This window comes from Choloepus didactylus, chromosome 4 (assembly GCF_015220235.1).
Source record: "Choloepus didactylus isolate mChoDid1 chromosome 4, mChoDid1.pri, whole genome shotgun sequence".
NCBI lineage: Eukaryota > Metazoa > Chordata > Mammalia > Pilosa > Megalonychidae > Choloepus > Choloepus didactylus.
Genome location: NC_051310.1, coordinates 146,701,246 through 146,709,302, shown reverse-complemented (window position 1 = coordinate 146,709,302; position 8,057 = coordinate 146,701,246). Strand labels below are relative to the sequence as shown.

The following is an 8,057-nucleotide window of genomic DNA, read 5'->3' as shown; positions in this document are numbered from 1 at the left end:
AATGCAAGGTTAAAAAAAAAAATGAATCCTTCAGAAAAGTCTAAAATGCAAAGCAAAAGTCTCCTCTTCCCTCTCCCCATTCTGTCCTGCATTCCAGAGATATTGAATTTTAACACAATAAGATCATCATTTATACTACTTATGTAGGTATTTCCTGTAAAAGCCACTACTATAATATTGCAAGTTCAATCTTTGGGAAACAGATTCTGAGAAGATTTGTGTGCAGGAAGTTTAGTTGGGAGTGCTTTCAGAATCAATACATGAGGCAGAGGGAGAAGTTGAGCTATGATGAAACAAAGAGAGATCTGGGACTGAAGAGATCTGGGACTGGGATGGCTCTTCAGTATTGTCCCAAACTGAGGCAAGGAAGCTGAGCAAGATCAGTCATTGGATGCAAGCTACTGCCAGTAGGTAGCATGTCTTTCAGTAAGACAGCACTCTTTGGTCAGGGCAAGTCTGAAAAAGTGACTCAGCTGAAAGTTGTCAACACTCCCAACAACAGAGGAAATGAATGCCTCAGTCCTGAAAAAGGTGGAGAGCTGGCAATCTGGGGAGTATTCCACAGCATCCAGTACAAGTAGTGTCATTGGACCCACAGGGAATGAAATGTAATCTTATCACCAAACCTTAGCAGCTCAAGGGACAATATCTCAAGCACCAACTTTTAATGGATTCTTTTAAAATTTCATTTCAGCTTTTTTCAATTTTTGTAGATCATATTCATCACTATTTCTAATTTTTGTCCTCTATATTGAATTTCCTTTGAGTTTTGGTGGAATACCTCCTGAAGTAACTTTTTCAAACTTGGTATGTAAGTGGTCCAACTTCTGAGTCCCTTGTTTGCCCAAAAATGTCTAGTCCAAAATATCAAATTGTTTAGCCCTCACATTCCATGGATAAATTGGCTAGCTATAAAATCTTAAATAAAACCATGTTCTCTCAGAACTTTGAAAGGCTTTGTCCTATTATCATCTACCACTGCTCTTGAGAAAAATGATGTCAGCCTGAATCTCACTGCTTTATGGACAATACAGTTTTTCTCTCTGAAAGGTTTAGAATTTTTTATATCCTTATAGTTCTGAAATTTTATCAACATATATCTAGATTTGGGCCTTGATTTCATTCATTCTGTTCAGCTATCAGTGGAATTGTTTTTATTTTACTTTTTATGGAAAATTTCAAATGTATTCAAAAGTAGAAAGAATATTATTATGAACTTCCATATATCATTATCCAGCATCAACAATTATCACCTCATAGCTAATCTTACTTTTCTATACCTCTACTTATTCCTCCCACCTTCTCCTACCCTCTGAATATTTTAGAGCAAACTCCAGCCATTTCATTTCACTGGTAAATATTTCAGTACGTATCTCTAAAAAGATAAAGATCTTTAAAAAAATCCACAATACCATGATTCCTAAAAAAACCAACAGCATTTCTCAATATCATTGAATATCTAAAGAGGTTTCAAATTTCCCTGATTGTCTCACTTTTTTTTATGTTTTATGAACTCTATTTTTAACAAATATTTACATAAACAATAAATGTGGAAAGCTCCAAGGTCCAAAGGGAGCAGATGAGCTCTTACAAAGTGATTTTTGGGTGTGTTCAAACCCATTGTCATTCTCTAAGAGCACTTATATTCTAAAAGCAGCACAATTAGCCTGTTCTGCAGGAACCTAATCTTGTTTGCATAGGATTGTTGAAATAGTTTAAGATTTTGCTTTAAAAAATCCAACCATGGAAGATGATGACAGTCTGGTATATTCAACATGCTATAAAAAATATTCATTCTACATATCCAAATTAGGAAGTCTTCTTTTTAAAATACCCTTCAGGCTTCCAGACTCCTCCTTCAATTTTCACTTTCATGTAAGTGCCAAAGAGCATACAGTAGACAGTTGCAGCAACTCCAAAGTAATCAGTCTGGTAGTTCCATGGTTTCTTACAGAGCATCTCGATACACTGTTTCACCCTTTGCTGTAAATGTAGCTCCTTTTGGAAAAAGCTTCATATCTATACTCTGAACAAGGTCAATCAGTGCCAGACCAGCAGATAAATCATCATCTCTACTGTCCTGTTCCAAAAGTCTGTTTCCAAGTAGGAAATTGTCTGGCTGAATGTCCCCATGAACAATTTTGCAGTCATGAATTTATTCTACCATGTAGAGCATTCTGATAGCAAAAGAGATGATTAGAGCTTGGGGCATCACTTTTTCAGGTGTATTTTTAAAGAGGTTAATGGCGTTTAATAGTGGCCCATAACTGACGAGTTCTCCTACTAATACACTGCCATTCTGGAATAAGTGGGCAGAATAGAACTTGATAAAAATGTGCTGCATACTTGGCTTGAGTCTCTCCATCAGCTGGGTCTAATGTAGATTTCCCAGGGGTGAACAGATTTTTGGAGTTTTAAAACAATTTTCTGTTTACTTTTTTTATTAATCTTATCTTCATGACAGTAGCTTCATGGACTTTAGCAAAGGCTTCTCCAAGAAGATAAACAATGCAGACCAGAAAAGAACCAATTGAAATTCAGTCTTGGGCTTGATGGCTGAGAGTCTATTAATATTTGGATAGGAGCTCACTGGTTTAGAAAGCCCAGATAAAAGTCTGGATCCACTTATCATCCCACGAGTTCTCAACAACGAACTTTGGAGCATCTATTTCCAACTGAACTATTTTGCATCTGCTCTTCTTGGAGCCTACTACTGTCTTCTGGTGGGTCCTCTGCAATGGCAAGGCCAGTGTCTGTGAGTTGACAAGCCTCAAGTCTCTGCTTGGCCCCACTGATAAGTCTACCACCTGCAGCAGGTTGGCTCAAGGGTAGGACTGCTGAAGATACATCTACAGGGAACACTTGTTCAGGGATTTTTTTCTTGAATTGAATATAATTTTCTGGTTTTTTGAGGGCTCTACCATGTTTTCTTCCCAAGAATCCAAAGCCACATGGGTAAACTGTTTGGCTATCACATTTTCTTTATCTTCTAGAGCTTGCTCTGAGCCTGCTGGAAGCTTGTGGAATGGTGTAGATGCAAGCTGCATGGCGGACATGAAGTCTCCTGGGCCCCTGGGACTGGGGCCCAGGGTGTTGTTGCAGCATACCGTGGAATTATCCCCAAACTTTTCTGGGTGCAGCGCTTCATTTGGTTTTGAAGCAAAGCTGCTTATAGAGTGTTCTCCAAAGGTCCTAGCTCCCATGGGTTTGATTTTAGGCTGCTGTAATCCAAATCCTTAATTTTCTTTGTTTCCATCTTCAAACAAAGGAAAAGCAGATGACAAAGAAGAGATAATCTTGATTTCCCAAGCCCCAAAAGACTTTGCAGTTTTTTGAAACTGGGCTTCAAATGCATCTTCATTTTCATCTAGAAATGACCATTTATCTTTGTCATCAGAAATATCAGGAAGTGTAGGAGTCTGAAACACAACCATGATGAAACCCAATGCTTCTTTTGTGTGGGCTGTGGGTGATAGCTGCACTTTGGATGGTGTTGCTTGAACTGTTCCCAGCGATGTGTTGAGTTACATGAAGAGAATTTGTGCTCACAAACCTATGGGTTTCACATAATTCTTTTATCACTGCTCCACTCTGTGACTTGAATTCATGAGTACTTTTTTATTCACAGATCTGGCATCCTTTCTGGCCACTGTAAATACGGAGTCTGTCACTAGCTGGACTGTGCAAGGAACAGGAAGAGAAGCACTCTGGATGGTGGCTGGGAACACCAGAGCAGAATCAACAGCATTTGCCATAGGAAGGGTACTGCGGAAGTGTCTCTCTGGGTTTCTCGTCCATTTTCATATAATGTGTGTCTTCATTTACCCATTGTTCATGCTTTCTCCATTGATTATATTTCAGACTTTGTTTTTCAAAGAATTCTGATTCTCTATAAATTAGCTGCTCCTTGCAATACATAACAACTTGCTGAACATCAGCTTTGTCTGCCAAAGAGGGGTGCACAGAATATACCGATTTGGAAATCATGACCATCCTTTGTTCCATATTTGACTTTATCATAAGCTGAAGATATCACTCCAGAAAGTTCTGAACCATGATTCTTGGAAACACAAGCTGAGTTATTTCCTGGATTTGATTTTGACATTATCATTTGGTTTAAAATCTGAGCATAATTCAGAGGTTCTGAGGTTCTAGCTTGAGCTGTCAAATGAGTCTCAGCAAATAACCTGTACTGTTGATGCAGTAACTCTTTAGGTTCCTCCTGGTTTTGAATTCCCCTTTGAAAAACAGCACTGGCATGCTACAGCTGTCCTGGCCTTTCAGGTGGCTAGCCCAGGGTACATACAGGCATGACAACAAGGTCCCAACCCCATGGTACTCAAAAAACTGATGACTGTCACTATTGCACTCAGCAAATTTTAAGCATTAACTGATGAATCTTGGGTCATTGTGGTACATCTTCTTATCTAAAAATTCCTTCATTAAATGTTCTAATGGAATTGTTAAATATTCTTTATTCCCAGGAAAATTCTTTTCTACCCACAGCATGTAACTTTCCCATTCAAGTGGGTCTTCTCCCTTGTAGCTCCACATATGGGCCTCAAACATTTGCATGCAGCTTTTTGGATGTTTCATATGCCGGTCACAATTTTTTTTAATAGTTTCCTTTTAGTTTTTTACTCACATTTGAATGAACATGAATGCTTTTTTGTTGTTTAATTAGAGCAGTTGTAGGTTTACAGAAACATCATTCAGAATTTGAGTTCCCATAAACTGCTACCCCCCTAACACAAACAGTTTCCCCTATTAACAGTTTGCATTAGTGTGGTATTTTTGTTTCAATTGAGGAAACAATATTATTATAATTTCAAATATAGTCAATAGTTTACTTTATGGTTTACACATTATATTTTCAGTTCTAAGGGTTTTTTTTTTTTTTTCTTTTAATCAAAAGTCAAATATGATCCATTTGGAGAGAAGATGGTGGCATAGAGAGGAGTAGAAGCTAGTTTGTCCCGCTGGAACAACTAATAAACAACCAGGAACAACTAGTAAATAATCTGGAATAACTGTGGGGGGACAAACGTGACTGTGCACTCATCATACACCAACCTGAATTGGGAGGAATGCCTGAGATCGCAGCATGAAATCTGTAAGTAAAAACTGCAGATCCAAGCTAAGAGCCCCCTCCCTCCACTGCCCAAACTGCAAAGCATCACGGTGCTAGAGAGCAGCACTCTTCAAACAAGCAAATATAGCTCAGCTGAGCTCCAACTGGGGTTTTAATTAGCAAACATGGACTGCTCAATACAAGATATGAATCCCCAACAAGCAGACAGAGGCTTTTGGTGATGACTGACCTTGGAGAGCAAGAGGGTGGCTGTGGACTGGCCCTGAAGGGGGCTTTCTGTCCCTTTTATCCCAGCTCAGCAGAGAGAGCATCAGCCATTTTCAGTTTCCAGCACTCTGTCCCAGACAAGGGTGGAGACAGCACAGGCAGAGAGTCTATTCAAATGCTAATGACCTCTCCCTGGGGGGGTGGGTATCTTCCCTATGAGGAAAGAGGTACGGCCCAGCTCTACTACCCCCCTTCTATTCAGAACCAGACCCCAGAGCATGGGGGAAAATAGCCATGGGCCACATCTCCTTACACCATTCTGGAGTTACAGGCTGACAGGCACCACCTGCTGGGCAGAAGTGATTTGCGGTCTCACAGGGTGTACCAATCTTCTAAGACACCCTCAGGGAAACCAGATACTATTCCCTCCTTCCAAGACCTGAGCCCATTCTGGTCTGGGAAAACCTGGTTGGGGTAACCAAGGAAACTAGATGTCTAGACAACAGAAAACTACAACCTACACTAAGGAAAATGAAGTTATGTCCCAAAGAAACAAACTTACACTTCAACTGAGATATAGGAATTTAACAGCTAATACTAAATCAATTCAAAAAGTTTAGGGAAGATATGGCAAAAGAGATGAAGCATAAAATGAAAACACTGGGTGTACATAAGGTAGAAATCGAAAGTGGGAAAAAACAACTGGCAGAATCTACGGCACAACACAAGAGATGAAAGACACAATGGAAACATACAACAGCAGATCTCAAGAGGCAGAAGAAAACACTCGGGAATTGGAGAACAAGGTACCTGAAAGCCTACACACAAAAGAACAAATAGAGAAAAGAATGGAAAAATATGAGCAACATCTCTGGGAACTTAAGGACAAAATGAAATGCAGGAATGTACATGTCATTGTTGTCCCAGAAGAAGAGAAGAGAAAAGGGGCAGAAGCAATAATAGAGGAAAATTATGGAACCAAGAAGTGCAGTGTACCCCAAACAGAATAGATCTGAATAGGCCTACACCAAGACACTTAATAATCAGATTATCAAACATCAAAGATAAAGAGAGAATCCTGAAAGCAGCAAGAGAAAAGCAATCCATCACAATCAAAGGAAGCCTGATAAGACTATGTGCAGATTTCTCAATAGAAACCATGGAGGCCAGAAGGAAGTGGGGTGATATATTTAAGATACTGAAAGAGAAAAACCACCAACTAAGAATCCTATATCTGACAAAATTGTCCTTCAAATATGAGGGAGAGCTTAAAATATTCTCTGACACACAGACAATGACAGAGTTTGTGAACAAGATACCTGCTCTACAGGGAACATTTAAGGGAGCACTGCAGACAGAAAGGAAAAGACAGGAGTGAGAGGTTTGGAAATCAGTTTTGGGAGATAATAGCACAGCAATGTAAGTACACTGAACAAAGATGACTGTGAGCATGGTTGAAAGAGGAAGGTTAAGACCACGTGGGACACCAGAATGAAAGAGGAAAGATAAAGACTGGGACTGTGTAACTCAGGGAAACCTAGGTTCAAGGATTGTAATAAAAGGTACAAATGTGTTTTTACATGAGGTATAACAGATGAATGTCAACATTTCAAGTTGTTAAAAATAGGGTGGGATTGAGGGGAAAATACAATCAATGCAAACTAGAGACTGTAAGTAACAGAAATATTGTATTATACTCCCTTTAATATAACAAAGGCAATATACCAAAGCTAAATGCATATGGGGGTGCATAGGGGAAGGGTATGGGACTCCTGGCATTGGTGATGTTGTCTGACTCTATTCTACTTTAGTTTCATGCTTTCTTTCCTTTTGTTGCTTTCTAGCTGTCATGTTTTTTTTTCTCTCTATCTTTATTTTTTCATTTTCTTTTGTCCCTCTAAGTTCTTTGAGTCTTCCTCCTTCTTTGTGGAAGAAATGGAGATGTCGTTATATAGATAGTGGCAATGGTGCTGAATATATAAATATGTGACTGTGCAGGGAACCAACAATTATTTACTTAGGATGGAATGTATGGTGTGTGAACATTTTTTTTGACACATTTTTTGAGACAGTTTTCTGTCTCAAAAAAAAAATGGGCTGATGAAGAAATCTTGAGGGCACTATATTGAGTGAAATAAGACAGACACATAAGGACAAATATTGCAGGGTGTCACTGATATAAATTAATTATAATATGTAAACTCACAGACATGAAATACAAGTTACCAGGATATAGAACAAGGCTAAAGAATGGGGAGCAGTTGCGTATTATGAGCAGAATGTTCAACTAGGGTGAACTTAAACATTTGGAAATGGACAGAAGTGATGGTAGCACATTGTGAGAATAACCAGCAGTGCTGAATGGTGTGTGAAGGTGATGGAAATGGTAAGCTCAGAGTCATGTAAGTTACCAGAAGGAAAGTTGGAGGTTGAAAGATGGTAATGTATAAAACAGTGAATCTTATGGTAGACAATGTCTGTGATTAGCTATACAAATATTAGCAATCTCTCTCATATACTAGAAAAAATGTATGTGTGAGAAGTATATCCAATTTTTTTCACGTGTTTATCCAATTATCTCCATAGATTTCTTTATAGATTTCTTTACCCCGAAGACTTATATTTTTCTTGACTCAGAAAAATTTTCTCCTCATTTTTGTTTTCCTTCTTTACTTCCTCTCCTCCTCTTCCTTCGTTTATTCGTTTCCCCTCTATTGTCTCTGGGCTGAAAGATGTCGAACTTCCTGCATCTTTACCC

At 38.8% G+C, this 8,057-nt stretch overlaps 1 pseudogene; it reads right to left on the bottom strand.

The window, feature by feature from the left end:
- Positions 1–1,630: 1,630 nt before the first annotated feature.
- Positions 1,631–4,596, bottom strand: LOC119532834 (annotated as a pseudogene).
- Between the last annotated feature and the right edge of the window lie 3,461 nt (positions 4,597–8,057).